Source organism: Haliotis rufescens, unplaced genomic scaffold (genome assembly GCF_023055435.1).
Source record: "Haliotis rufescens isolate VD_foot unplaced genomic scaffold, xgHalRufe1.0.p SCAF_18, whole genome shotgun sequence".
Taxonomy (NCBI): Eukaryota; Metazoa; Mollusca; class Gastropoda; order Lepetellida; family Haliotidae; genus Haliotis; species Haliotis rufescens.
Window position 1 is genome coordinate 7,990,908 of NW_025963868.1, and position 15,898 is coordinate 8,006,805.

Consider the following 15,898-nt stretch of genomic DNA (forward strand, 5'->3'; position numbering starts at 1 on the left):
GCCAGTTGTGACAGGGATGATGGTATGGTAGATGTAGCAGACATATTGACAGCCGTTGTTACGAGAGTCACTAGGTTATTAGTACGGCATTGGCCTTGTTGATTGGTACTATACTTTCTGTGGCCACTGGCGGACGTAATTCAAACTCCTTCCACACTGACATCGCACCAAATATATTTGTGTACCGATTACATAACTCTTACTGACAGGGTAGGGTGGTAGTTCACGCGAAACGGACGACACTGTGTATATTGAGCGGCTCCTTTGATATCGCCTCACAACATACTTTTAATGAAAGACCAATTAAACGATGATACACATCAGGATCGCGGAGAAAATACAAGCATCGTTCGCGTTGAATATATATATCAAGGCACAAATTCATCTTTCATAAACTTTTTGTGTCTTGGTGCTTAATATATCCACATATCAACGAAAATATGTAATACATGTATCCACAAAAATATACATGTACAGGCTAGGTATTTGCCCACAGCAACACCTGCATAACTGTTTATTCACGCGTGGTGTGGCAGATTGTAATTGACTGACAACAAGTATTGTAGAATCACCTGTAAATAAGGCCGACACTGTAATTAGACACAACGTACTAATGAGAATATGAGAATTATCATAAGAAGGCTGTTACGTTTTTCTTAACTATTACCATTTTCATACCAAAAGTGACAATGCAGTTAAAAGTTGCTTTAGTGTCACAATATTCACTCACGTTTTCCTCAATCGCATTGAAACATAATTCCTACTGGTCAGTTCGACACTGCTTGTAATTAAATAATTATTTCGAGATTTCGTTAGAATGTAAGATATTCAGCCAAACGTTATGCAATAAAAGACGAATAGTTTTTTTCATTAAAATACGCGCACGCGTACCTGTATATTGCATACCTAGTGTCACGTAATTGCCCAGTGTGATGTATCAACGGGACATAAAAAACGGGAAATGAAATAGAAACTAACTAAAATTTAATGTTGTGGAAAATAACTCCAATGAATTGGAGTACACGCACATGAATTCGTATGATAAACTGTCAAAACGTTTTGAGAGGTAAGGCCGGGTTCATTAAAGATCGCTACAAAAACATGAGTTTTGAGTAAAGAAACATGTTCTCGCCCATGGGCCTGCCCATGGGCCAAACCTTTTTCTCGCCCATGGGCGAAATATTTCAATATCGCTATAAAATAGTTGAATTAAGTTAAAATGAGTTAAATTTTGTGTCATGATACTTCAATAAATACATTTAATGTATTTGCGAAACAAAATCATGAGTTTTAAGTAAAGGAACATATTCTCGCCCATGGGCCAAACCTTTTTCTCGCCCATGGGCGAAATATTTCAATATCGCTATAAAATCGTTGAATTAAGTTAAAATGAGTTAAATTTTGTGTCATGATACTTCAATAAATACATTAAATGTATTTGCGAAACAAAATCATGAGTTTTAAGTAAAGGAACATATTCTCGCCCATGGGCCTGCCCATGGGCCTACCCATGGGCCTACCCATGGGCCAAACCTTTTTCTCGCCCATGGGCGAAATATTTCAATATCGCTATAAAATAGTTGAATTAAGTTAAAATGAGTTAAATTTTGTGTCATGATACTTCAATAAATACATTTAATGTATTTGCGAAACAAAATCATGAGTTTTAAGTAAAGGAACATATTCTCGCCCATGGGCCAAACCTTTTTCTCGCCCATGGGCGAAATATTTCAATATCGCTATAAAATAGTTGAATTAAGTTAAAATGAGTTAAATTTTGTGTCATGATACTTCAATAAATACATTAAATGTATTTGCGAAACAAAAACATGAGTTTTAAGTAAAGGAACATATTCTCGCCCATGGGCCAAACCTTTTTCTCGCCCATGGGCGAAATATTTCAATATCGCTATAAAATAGTTGAATTAAGTTAAAATGAGTTAAATTTTGTGTCATGATACTTCAATAAATACATTAAATGTATTTGCGAAACAAAAACATGAGTTTTAAGTAAAGGAACATATTCTCGCCCATGGGCCTGCCCATGGGCCTACCCATGGGCCAGACTTCGCCCATGGGCAGGCCCATTGGCCACACTTCGCCCATGGGCAGGCCCATGGGCGACATAATCTAAATATTGAGTTTTTAAACAATTTTTTTTTCATTTTTTCTTCCTTGGTATGTTCCCATGAAAACGGCATGTTTAATTTTGTAAATACCTTTAACCGAGACTGGGGAAAGAGCGTAGAGTTTCTGGACTTTTGGGTTTCCAGAATTAAAATGGGACGTGTTGTATTATTACATGGCTGTTTAATTTATTGTTTAACAATGAAATGATTGTAACTGTGTTAATGTTTGTGTGTTTAGTCGTCATGAATGTTATACTATTTGATGTAATCAGTTGTCAGGAAGTATGTATTTAGATGCTAGTGTGGTGTGTAAACTTCCGGTCCGCTATCCCGCAGACGGTGACAGTCATAGACAATTATAGAAACACCTGGAATATTCTTTGTTGTTAGGGCAGTGTGTAGGAATTTCCATTCGCGAGGTAGGCTGTAAATAAGCAGACAAGAGCGTGTTTACGCATGTCGATCACACTTTTCATCACATCAGGACCAGTTTTCGTGTTTTTGCGTGGCGTGGCGTGGCGTGGCGTGGCGTGGCGTGGCGGGCGTGGCGTGGCGTGGCGTGGCGTGGCGTGGCGTGGCGTGGCGTGGCGTGGCGTGACGCGGCGCGTCGCGGCATGGCGTTGCGATGATTCCCTGCGTGGCGTGGCGTTGCGGGGCGGGGCGGGGCGGGGCGGGGCGTGGCGCGGCATGGCGTTGCGCTGATTCCCTGCGTTCGGCATTGAGGGGAATAAACAAGGAATGGCCGGCTCGGAGTAAGGATTATGTGTCTGAATAGAGTATCCATGTTAACCTAGCTGCAGCATGGTTTCTCAGTAGGCTAGCACTATAAAACCAGCATAAATCTGGACAAGTACAAACACACAGACACAGACAGACAGACACACATACACACAGGCAGCCACACACACATGGTGTTGGTTTAAGACAATTAAAATGAGGATTTAGTGGCACATGTATATGTGAGTGGTATATGTGTCATGTTGATTGTCTCAGAATACATGCAGTGTAATAACGATAATAGCACTCCACATCAGTTCCAACTGACAGGTTCCCAAGTATAATCGGACTTTATTGGTTAGTATTTACAAAATGAATTTGTTACATAAATTTCAGCAATTCTGACTGAGCGAGAGCTCCCGAAAATTTGCATTTATATTCGATAAATGCACAAAAACTTTCATTTATCATTTATATTCAATAGATGCAGAAAAACGTGCATTTATAATCGATAAATGCATAAAATCGTGCATTTATTTTCCATAAATGCACAAAAACTTGCATTTATATTCAATAAATTCACAACAAACTTACATTTGATCATCATATATGTACGTTTTACCGGAAGTGACAGAACTATTTTCCAAATGACGACGACCTTGTTAACGTCTATAAATAGATTGCTGTTGGGAAATCCTTTCCGAATGCGATTGATATTTCAAGGTCCATTTAATAATTGTTGATGCACAAAAAAATTCAAACATTTCTTGAATTACAACACACATGTGGATTGGATGAGTGTTGCGAGCTTAATAAACAAAAAGAAAGCCATACACTTGAAATTTGTATCCGATCGAAATTTTACAAAAGTTATCTATGATGAAAAGAGTCGCCGAAAAACTAAAAAGTGAGGTCTAAAACGCAGCTATAATGTCCGTATCAAATACATCACCATCGAATAATCGTTTCTGGTTTGTTTCAATTTTTGCCACCGTGAAACATGGTCGGACACTTTTACTCGGCAGTATAGGTGAGCGTGTTTTAAAACTAACTAAACTTTCCTGGTTACGAGAGCACAAAATTAGTTTGGAGGGGAGTCTGTGTATCAGATGTCTATCACTTTACACCGCAGAACACACTTTCAATGTCAGAATCGGGGAAGAGGCACCCTAGGATGACGTCTTAGGCGTAAGGATTATTACGGGCATGTGGTTGAGGTGAAGTCGCATGTCCGCAGGCCGTCATCCCAGACAAGCTCAGCGGGACACGGTTTAACAACAGAATCCCCCCAGTTGCAATGAACAAACTCCGAGCAGGATTCACACGACTGGTATTCCCCATTCGCGCGGTCTCTGCAGCTGGAAACGCAGCCCCGAGGAGCCGACGTCGTTGTAGTGGCAGCAGAACATGTCGGAGACGTTTCTTCACAACTCTTGAGGAGGTCGTTCCACACCTTGACCCCAGAACAGTTGCGTCGCGTAAGAGCGCCTCCCGCACAGGCGATGTATCCGTAGCAGGATTCACAGGATTGGTAGTCGCCATCAGTGGCCCCATTGCAGCTCCGCATGCAGGCGGAAGAGGCTGGAACGAGTTAGTGAGGGGGTTAGGTTTAAAGCTGCTCACGGGGAGATTTCAGCTCTATGGCTGCGTCTCCGTTAGTACACGTGATACACGGACAATGACAAGGTATCCATACTTACGTCATACTCCGCCAATGACAAGGTTACCATATACACTTCATTCACCGACAACCACAGGGTAACCACAGATACTTCATACATTGTCAATGACAAGGTAACCATACATGCTTTATACACCGCCAATGACAAGGTAACCCTTCATACTTAATACACCGCCAATGACAAGGTAGCCATACATACTTAATACACCAACAATGACAAGATAGCCAGCGATACCTCATACAACACCAATGTTAAGGTAACCATACATACTTAATACACCGACAATGAAAAGGTAACCATACATACTTAATACACCGACAGTGACAAGATAGCCAGCGATACCTCATACAACACCAATGTTAAGGTAACCATACATACTTAATACACTGACAATGAAAAGGTAACCATACATACTTAATACACTGACAATGACAAGATAACCATTCATACTTAATACACCGACAATGACAAGGTAACAATACATACTTAATACACCGACAATGACAAGGTAACAATACATACTTAATACACCGACAATGACAAGGTAACAATACATACTTAATACACCGACAATGTCAAGGTAACAATACATACTTAATACACCGACAATGACAAGGTAACCATTCATACTTAATACAACGACGATGACAAGGTATTATTCATACTTAATACACCGACAATGACAAGGTAACCATTCATACTTATTACACCGCCAATGACAAGGTAGCCATACATACTTATTACACCGACAAAGTCAAGGTAACCATTCATACTTATTACACCGACAATGACAAGGTAATCATTCATACTTAATTCACCGACAATGTTAAGGTAACCATTCATACTTAATACACCGACAATGACAAGGTAGCCATACATACTTAATACACCGACAATGTCAAGGTAACAATACATACTTAATACACCGACAATGACAAGGTAATCATTCATACTTAATTCACCGACAATGACAAGGTAACCATTCATACTTAATACACCGCCAATGACAAGGTAGCCATACATACTTATTACACCGACAAAGTCAAGGTAACCATTCATACTTAATACACCGACAATGACAAAATAACCATTCATACCTAACACAACACCAATGACAAGGTTACCAAACAAACTTCAAACATCACCAGCCACAGGGTAATCATACATGTTTCATACTTCGTCAATGACAAGGTAATCATTGATTTTACTTTATACACCGCCAATGAAAAGGTAACCATATATACTTAACACACCACCAATGAGCATGTTGCCATACATTCTTAATACACCGTCAATGGTAAGTTTACCGCATATGATGAAAACACCGCGAATGACAAGGTCAACACATATACTTAATACCCCGCCGATGACAAGGTCATCACATATACTTAATACTCCGCCAATGAGAAGGTCATCACATATACTTAATGCATCGCCAATGACAAGGTCATCACATATACTTAATACACCGCCAATGACAAAGTCATCACATATACTTAATACACCGCCAATGACAAGGTCATCACATATTCTTAATACCCCGCCAATGACAAGGTCATCACATATACTTAATACACCGCCAATGAGAAGGTCATCACATATACTTAATACACCGCCAATGACAAGGTCATCACATATACTTAATGCATCGCCAATGACAAGGTCATCACATATACTTAATACACCGCCAATGACAAAGTCATCACATATACTTAATACACCGCCAATGACAAGGTCATCACATATTCTTAATACCCCGCCAATGACAAGGTCATCACATATACTTAATACACCGCCAATGAGAAGGTCATCACATATACTTAATACACCGCCAATGACAAGGTCATCACATATACTTAATGCATCGCCAATGACAAGGTCATCACATATACTTAATACACCGCCAATGACAAAGTCATCACATATACTTAATACACCGCCAATGACAAGGTCATCACATATACTTAATACACCGCCAATGAGAAGGTCTTCACATATACTTAATACACCGCCAATGACAAGGTGATCACATATACTTAAACTTCCGCAAATGACAAGGTAACCACAGAAATTTTAGTGATCTACTTGCAAGTTCAAAAATGTCCTATAAGGCAACATTTAAAGTTTCTATAAATGTAAACTTTGTAACTTTGTAAACTGGTTGAAAATGAATTCCCTTTTCTTTTAGTGTGTCCAGCGTACGGACAGTTAAGCCAGCTATATATTAACACAAAGTTTTATCTTCGCCAAACTATAACATCATTACTGATCCAGCAAAATATTTGTACTATGCACATCTGGAACGAAATGTACAGTTAACTGCAATTACGCCTGAACCAAAGGCCTGGGACCTGAAGGTACTGAAATAAATTGATTGAAAGCAATAAAAGGTTTCGCATTTGTTGTCATTGTACCTGTAATATAAACACATATTATTAAAATGTTGACACGCATTAGAAACGCCCTCATATTCTTTATACTGTCATACACATGGATATACGTTATGCATGAGGGCAGTAAAATACTGTTGCTGTCATGTGTGGATTTTATTTTATAATGTGTCCCATTATATTTATTTACAGCAAGCACACACACACACACACACACAAACGTACCTATTCCAGCTGCCACAGCGGTTTCTGTACAGGTACTTGACGTAAGTGCGCATGTCTTCAAATTATCATCCCATACTCGAACTTGTCCGCCAATTGATAGACACGGAGTTTTAATGCGAATATTGAATACGCATAATATGAAACCAGTACACGTTACACACGACTGATAGCTGCCACTCCTAACTCCAACACAGCTGGTTACACACATCGTCATAGTTGTAGGGCTGGTTGTAGGACTGGTTGTAGGGCTAGTTGTAGGGCTGGTTGTAGGGCTGGTTGTAGGACTGGTTGTAAGACTGGTTGTAGGACTGGTTGTAGGGCTGGTTGTAGGACTTGTTGTAGGGCTGGTTGTAGGGCTAGTTGTAGGACTGGTTGTGGGACTGGTTGTAGGACTGGTTGTAGGACTGGTTGTGGGGCTGGTTGTAGGACTGGTTGTAGGACTGGTTGTAGGGCTGGTTGTAGGACTGGTTGTAGGACTGGTTGTAGGACTGGTTGTAGGACTGGTTGTGGGACTGGTTGTAGGACTGGTTGTACGGCTGGTTGTAGGGCTGGTTGTAGGACTGGTTGTAGGGCTGGTTGTAGGACTGGTTGTAAGACTGGTTGTAGGGCTGGTTGTAGGGCTGGTTGTAGGACTGGTTGTAGGACTGGTTGTAGGGCTGGTTGTAGGACTTGTTGTAGGGCTGGTTGTAGGGCTAGTTGTAGGACTGGTTGTGGGGCTGGTTGTAGGACTGGTTGTAGGGCTGGTTGTAGGGCTGGTTGTGGGACTGGTTGTAGGACTGGTTGTAGGACTGGTTGTAGGACTGGTTGTAGGACTGGTTGAAGGGCTGGTTGTAGGGCTGGTTGTAGGACTGGTTGTAGGACTGGTTGTAGGGATGGTTGTAGGACTGGTTGTGGGACTGGTCGTGGGACTGGTTGTAGGGCTGGTTGTAGGGCTGGTTGTTGGGCTGGTTGTAGGGCTAGTTGTAGGACTGGTTGTAGGACTGGTTGTAGGGCTAGTTGTGGGACTGGTTGTAGGACTTGTTGTAGGACTGGTTGTGGGACTGGTTGTGGGACTGGTTGTAGGACTGGTTGTAGGACTGGTTGTAGGACTGGTTGTAGGACTGGTTGTAGGACTGGTTGTAGGACTGGTTGTAGGGCTGGTTGTGGGACTGGTTGAAGGGCTGGTTGTAGGGCTGCTTGTTGGGCTGGTTTCTGTACATGTACTTGACGTTGGTGCGCATGTCTTCAGGTTATCATCCCATACACGATCTTGTCCGTCAATTGATGGACACGGATTGTTAAAGAGAACATTTGAAATGCATAATATGAAACCAGTGCACGTATCACACGACTGATAGGTGCCACTCACAACTCCAACACAGCTGGTTACACACATCGTCATAGTTGTAGGGCTGGTTGTAGGGCTGGTTGTAGGGCTGGTTCTAGGACTAGTTGTAGGACTGGTTGTAGGGCTAGTTGTAGGACTGGTTGTAGGGCTGGTTGTGGGACTGGTTGTAGGGCTGGTTGTAGGACTGGTTGTAGGACTGGTTGTTGGACTGGTTGTAGGACTGGTTGTAGGGCTGGTTGTGGGACTGGTTGTGGGACTGGTTGTAGGACTGGTTGTAGGGCTGGTTGTAGGGCTGGTTCTAGGACTAGTTGTAGGACTGGTTGTAGGGCTAGTTGTAGGACTGGTTGTAGGACTGGTTGTGGGACTGGTTGTAGGGCTAGTTGTAGGACTGGTTGTGGGACTGGTTGTGGGACTGGTTGTAGGGCTGCTTGTTGGGCTGGTTTCTGTACATGTACTTGACGTTGGTGCGCATGTCTTCAGGTTATCATCCCATACACGAACTTGTCCGTCAATTGATGGACACGGATTGTTAAAGAGAACATTTGAAATGCATAATATGAAACCAGTGCACGTATCACACGACTGATAGGTGCCACTCAAAACTCCAACACAGCTGGCTACACACATCGTCATAGTTGTAGGACTGGTTGTAGGGCTGGTTGTAGGACTGGTTGTAGGGCTGGTTGTAGGACTGGTTTCTGTACAGGTACTTGACGTAAGTGCGCATGTCTTCAGGTTATCATCCCATACTCGAACTTGTCCGTCAACTGTCGGACACGGATTGTTAAAGAGGTTATTTGCAAAACACAATATGAAACCAGTGCACGTATCACACGACTGATAGACGCCATTCACAACTCCAACACAGCTGGTTACACACATCGTCATAGTTGTAGGGCTGGTTGTAGGGCTGGTTGTGTGACTGGTTGTAGGGCTGGTGGTAGGGCTGGTTGTCGGGCTGGTTGTAGGACTGGTTGTAGGACTGGTTGTAGGGCTGCTTGTTGGGCTGGATTCTGTACAGGTACTTGATGTAAGTGCGCATGTCTTCAGGTTATCATCCCATACTCGAACTTGTCCGTCAACTGTCGGACACGGATTGTTAAAGAGGTTATTTGCAAAACACAATATGAAACCAGTGCACGTATCACACGACTGATAGACGCCATTCACAACTCCAACACAGCTGGTTACACACATCGTCATAGTTGTAGGGCTGGTTGTAGGGCTGGTTGTCGGGCTGGTTGTAGGACTGGTTTCTGTACATGTACTTGACGTAAGTGCGCATGTCTTCAGGTTATCATCCCATACACGATCTTGTCCGTCAACTGCCGGACACGGATTGTTAAAGAGATTATTTGCAAAACACAATATGAATCCAGTGCACGTATCACACGACTGATAGACGCCATTCACAACTCCAACACAGCTGGTGATACACATCGACATAGTGGCAGGACTGGTTGTAGGGCTTTCTGTAGGGCTGGTTGTAAGGCTTGTTGTATCACTGGTCGGAAAAGAAAGAAAATGCAAGTTTTCAGTCATAGCTATTTGTTTTCACTTTTATAGAAATCCTTTACGTGATACCTCGTCCTATGTCCTCGTTGACCTCTTGGTGACTTCTGACACAGCTAATTATGTAGTTCGTTGATGTGAGTGAGTTCGCGCGAACTAGCGAAACTTGTTATTCAACATGGATTCCTCCCGAAGGCGCGCGAGATGATATATGTGATTGCAATCAATGATCTAAATCCCTTTCGACATGCAGATATTAAGACAGGTGCCATTTATACTGCTGTTCACTTTCCCGAGGCAAGCGTGTCCAACTTATATCAATGTCTAGTTTACACCCTTGCTATTTCAAGCCAACTTGCGTATATCGATAGTCCAGTCAGAGAACGTTTAACAGAATCAACGTCCAGGTTCCGAAAAATAGGTCTCTGCCATGGCCTCACTATCGCCTGCCGAATTTGCGCTGACAGTATTCCCCCCAAAATCGAAGTGGTTGCAATTTTTTAATGAACTCGCCCAACTACTTTTATATATTTGAGTGCAGATTTTTTTAAAACTTCGACGACGGAACGCTTATCACAGTGAGAGAGATGTAGTGCTACTTTTAGCCCACCCTTGATGAGAGTCTCGTTTTTCCGCGATGTGCAGTGTGTTTATTGATACTGTGTGGTGTGTATGCCTTCATTATTGTAAGAGCGAAATGCGACAGTCTTCGGTGTGGCATCACTTCACCGTGGCATCATACATCATTATGTATGTCTGTCAAGGACGACATTTCACATCTTTACTTTATCTGTCCTACCAGGTGGTTTGCTATGGTAGCCATCTGGTGAAGCTATTCGAAATAAGAACAGCGATCTGATTGGATATTGCCTTTCCTCACAAGGGAAACAACTCGTGTTCTACACAGGGTGGCACCATGATCGAGAAAGGTAGGCCTGAAATGGCAAGTGTTAAAGCTAGGCTTTGATATAGGCGAGTGGATCGGGAGTAAAGCTTCGGATATGTTACAGGTGCACCGCACGCATTCGTCCTCACGAACACATGAGGGCAATCATGTTACATGATTTATCTCCTTGGTTTGTAAGAAAATGAAAAATAAAAAATAAATCAAACAATCATTCATGATTGAGTGAGTAAATTATTTTGTAACGCCGCTGTCGTATTTCAGTTCTGTGTCGACCACCATGTGGCGTTGTAATTCAGTTTGACTTTAGAGTTAGGATAGGCAACATCTTTCGACACACTGGTCATTTAGTCATCGTGGTCATAATATAAATTTGGGAATTCAGAAACTTTGTAAATGCGAATTGAAGTACAATAGTAATTGTTGTTTGTAATCGTTGTATCGTTAATGAATGAGAGTTCTTTGCCTGCCTATCGCGCTTGTTCTATTTCTGCTGACCACACGGTGTGCCAGATATTTGTGTGAGGAACGCCAAAAGTGACCTTAAATGGTTACAAGTTTGAAGAAACTCACAAGCAATATGGCGCTGAAACCATAGCAACATAATCAGGAGGAACCGGTGTTCGAACCCACTATCATAGGATTCTGACACGCCTAAGGGAAGCAACTTTTGAGGAAACCAAGTTGTAATCTCAAAAGTTTTCGAAAGTTCACTAAATATATGTCAAGGTTAAGGAGAAGGTCAAGTTGAATGCCAAGATGAATGTCAAGTTAGATATCTAGGTCAAGGTCAACGTGAAAGAGTCGGATTGAATTTCTACCCTGCTAGAAATTCTCATTTAACAAAATTTATATTGTTCATACTTGCCTCGTGCAACTGACACCTTTGGTACACTATTGCGACTGCCATGTGGAACACTTGAAATAAAGTACGAGGGCTGGCTGAAAAGTTCTAAGCCTAACTGTGAAAGACCCGTACCAAGTCGATGGTTTTCATTTATTTCTCCACATAGTCCTCTTCCAGGTTTACACACTTTTGCCAGCGATGCTGCAAGGCCTGGATACCGGTCAAGAAGAAATTGTCTTCAGCCACCCTAAAAAAGTCATTCACAGTGGAAATGACGTCATCATTACTAGGAAAATTGCGACTGGCTAGTTCCTTTTTCATTTTGGGAAACAGGTGGAAGTCTGACGGGGCCAAATCTGGTGAATAAGGGGGTGGTTAATGACTTCGAAGCCACAATCATGGATTGCTGATATGATTTGACAGGGTGATAAATTGTCACGGGACGTCAGGAATCTGACACGTTTCTGATCCGCTATCAAGAGCTCTGGCAGCCATCTTGCAGAAACTTTTGTCATTCCCATCTCGTTGGTGATAATGTGCTCAACCCTCTCATGAAGGATGCCCACAACACTGGCAATATGTCGAGTGGTCAATCGTCGATCAGCCATCACCATGTCATGCACCCGGGTAATGTTTTCCGGAATGGTTGCTGTTGAAGGCCTTCCTGGACGCGGGTCATCGTCAAGGCTCTCTCTGCCACGCTTGAATTCCGCAGCCCACTTCTTTACAGTGGAAAAGGAAGGGGCATCATCCCCTCAAGTGGAGACCATGTCAGCATGTAACTGTGTCCGAGTTAGCCCTTTCAGTTGCAGGTACTTGATGACTGCCCTATAGCCAGTTTTGTCCATTTCTGGTGATTTCAATGGGTAGGTTCACAAGATGGTCTGGTACAAAGACAATAATAACACTACAGTTGCAGTTCTTATGTCTTTGATTCATAAAATGATTGTACTTGTTGTTGGCAAACGTTTGTTTCAATCCGATTGAGGTATCCCACTTAGGCTTAGAACTTTTCAGCAGCCCTCGTATCTTCATACTATTTTGATACATTGTCAAACAGCTTTCAAGAAGGTGTCTGACAAAATGGCGGACTCGCTTCGCATTTTCTGATTGGTCAATCATGTGGTTTGACTGACAGGTGGCGTTATGATAATGAGTTAGTAATTTACCTGCACTGAGCCAATTGCGGAGAGGTACACTCCATTGTCGCCACGCTCCACTCCCAGTCAAAGGGGCACTGCATGATGATTCCGATCTGGTTGACACACACAATGTACCTGGTGCAGTCTCCGCACAGGGGAAATTGTCCTCCGCTCTCTTGTCCAACACAGGTGCTCCGACACTGCCCTGGAGTAGAAGTCAAGAATAAATATTTTTTTAGTTTGAAGTTGACACGATATACGACTTTTCCATTGGACGAGAGGTCGGTCGCATGACCGCGAAATTGACGTTCATGAGTGTATGAACGACAAAATTTGACGTAATGAACACGTAACAGTTACCACCATGGTGGCTACTGAACACGTAACACTGACAACCATTGTGGATACTGAACACTTAACACTGAACACCATGGTGGACACTGCACACGTAACACTGACAACCATGGTGGCTACTGAACACGTAACACTGACCACCATGGTGGCTACTGAACACGTAACACTGACCACCATGGTGGCTACTGAACACGTAACACTGACCACCATGGTGGCTACTGAACACGTAACACTGACCACCATGGTGGCTACTGAACACGTAACACTGACCACCATGGTGGCTACTGAACACGTAACACTGACCACCATGGTGGCTACTGAACACGTAACACTGACCACCATGGTGGCTTCTGAACACGTAATACTGAACACAATGGTGGCTCCTGAACACGTAACACTGACCATCATGGTGGCTACTGAACACGTAACAGTTACCATCATGGTGGCTACTGAACACGTAACAGTTACCACCATGGTGGCTACTGAACACGTAACAGTTACCACCATGGTGGCTACTGAACACGTAACACTGACCACCATGGTGGCTACTGAACACGTAACACTGACCACCATGGTGGCTACTGAACACGTAACACTGACCACCATGGTGGCTACTGAACACGTAACACTGACCACCATGGTGGCTACTGAACACGTAACACTGACCACCATGGTGGCTACTGAACACGTAACACTGACCACCATGGTGGCTTCTGAACACGTAACACTGAACACCATGGTGGCTCCTGAACACGTAACACTGACCACCATGGTGGCTACTGAACACGTAACAGTTACCATCATGGTGGCTACTGAACACGTAACAGTTACCACCATGATGGCTACTGAACACGTAACAGTTACCACCATGGTGGCTACTGAACACGTAACAGTTACCACCATGGTGGCTACTGAACACGTATCACTGACCACCATGGTGGCTACTGAACACGTAACACTGACCACCATGGTGGCTACTGAACACGTAACAGTTACCACCATGGTGCTTACTGAACACGTAACACTGAACACCATGGTGGCTACTGAACACGTAACACTGACCACCATGGTGGCTTCTGAACACGTAACACTGAACACCATGGTGACACACCTGACACCGCTGATCTTCACATGACACACCTGGCACCGCCGATCTTCACATGACACATAACACTGAACACCATGGTGACACACCTGACACCGCTGATCTTCACATGACACACCTGGCACCGCCGATCTTCACATGACACACCTTACACCACTGATCTTCACATGACACGTCTGACAACACTGATCTTCACATGACACATATCAGACAATGGAACACACATCAAACACATACAGGACAACACACATTGAACACCATAGCCAATAAAGGACACACGCGTCTTACACAACTCACATAACACGACATAACACGACAATCGAAACATATCAAGGCTCACTGGTCAATCACATACCACAAAATTGACGATATCACATCGAACACTTTTACACATGGTGCACAGTCAGCCAGTTACTTCGGAACGTGCATTGCACTTTTGCGATCTGTGTATATTTTACTGTTGTCATGTACGCGTACTGTGCTTTTGTGACGTACGTGCATTGTGCTTTTGTTACATACATTTATTGTGCTTTTTTTTACGTAGGTGTATTATGGTGTGTGACGTACACGCATTGTATATTTGTGATGCTCTAGTATTGTGCTTTGTGACGTGTGTGTATCGTACACTTGTGATGTACATATATTGTGCTTTTGTGACGTACGTGTATTGTACTTTTGTGACGAACGTGCATAGTGCATATGTGACGTACATGTATTGTAGTTTATGACGTACGTGTTTTGTGCTAATGTGACTTACTTTCATTGTAGGTTTGTAACGTACTTGTATTGTACTTTTGTGACCCACGTGTGTAGTGCATTTGTAACGTACGTGTATTGTATTTCTATGTCGTACGTGTATTGTGTGATGTGACGTACATTCATTTTACTTTTGTGGCGTACGTGTATGCAAAGTGATTTGTTTTGTGGCAAATATGCATAGTACATTTCTTAAGTTCCCATTTCAGCAAACAAGAATAGACTTGATGTATTGACTTTTGTGACGTACGTGTATTGACTTTTGTGACGTACGTGTATTGACTTTTGTGACGCACGTGTATTGTACTTTTGTGACGTATGTGTATTGATCTTTTGTGACGTACGTGTAATGTACTTTTGTGACGAACGTGTATTGTTCTTTTGTGACGTACGTGTATTGATCTTTTGTGACGTACGTGTATTGACATTTGTGACGTACGTGTATTGTACTTATGACGTACGTGTATTGTACTTTTGTGATGTACGTGTATTTATTTTTTGTGACGTACGTGTATTGTACTTTTGTGACGTACGTGGAAGGATCTTTTGTGACGTACGTGTATTGACATTTTTATGACGCACGTGTATTGTACTTTTGTGACGTACGTGTATTGTACTTTTGTGACGTACGTGGAAGGATCTTTTGTGACGTACGTGTATTGACATTTTGTGACGTACGTGTATTGTACTTTTGTGACGTACGTGTATAGTGCATTTGTGACGTACATGTATTGTATTTTATGGCGTACATGTTTTGTGGTAATGTGACGTACTTTAATTGTAGGTTTGTGACGTATGTGTATTGTAC

The 15,898-nt window shown here is 42.6% G+C and overlaps 1 pseudogene; it reads right to left on the minus strand.

The window, feature by feature from the left end:
* Positions 1–3,209: 3,209 nt before the first annotated feature.
* Positions 3,210–13,069, minus strand: LOC124149651 (annotated as a pseudogene).
* Between the last annotated feature and the right edge of the window lie 2,829 nt (positions 13,070–15,898).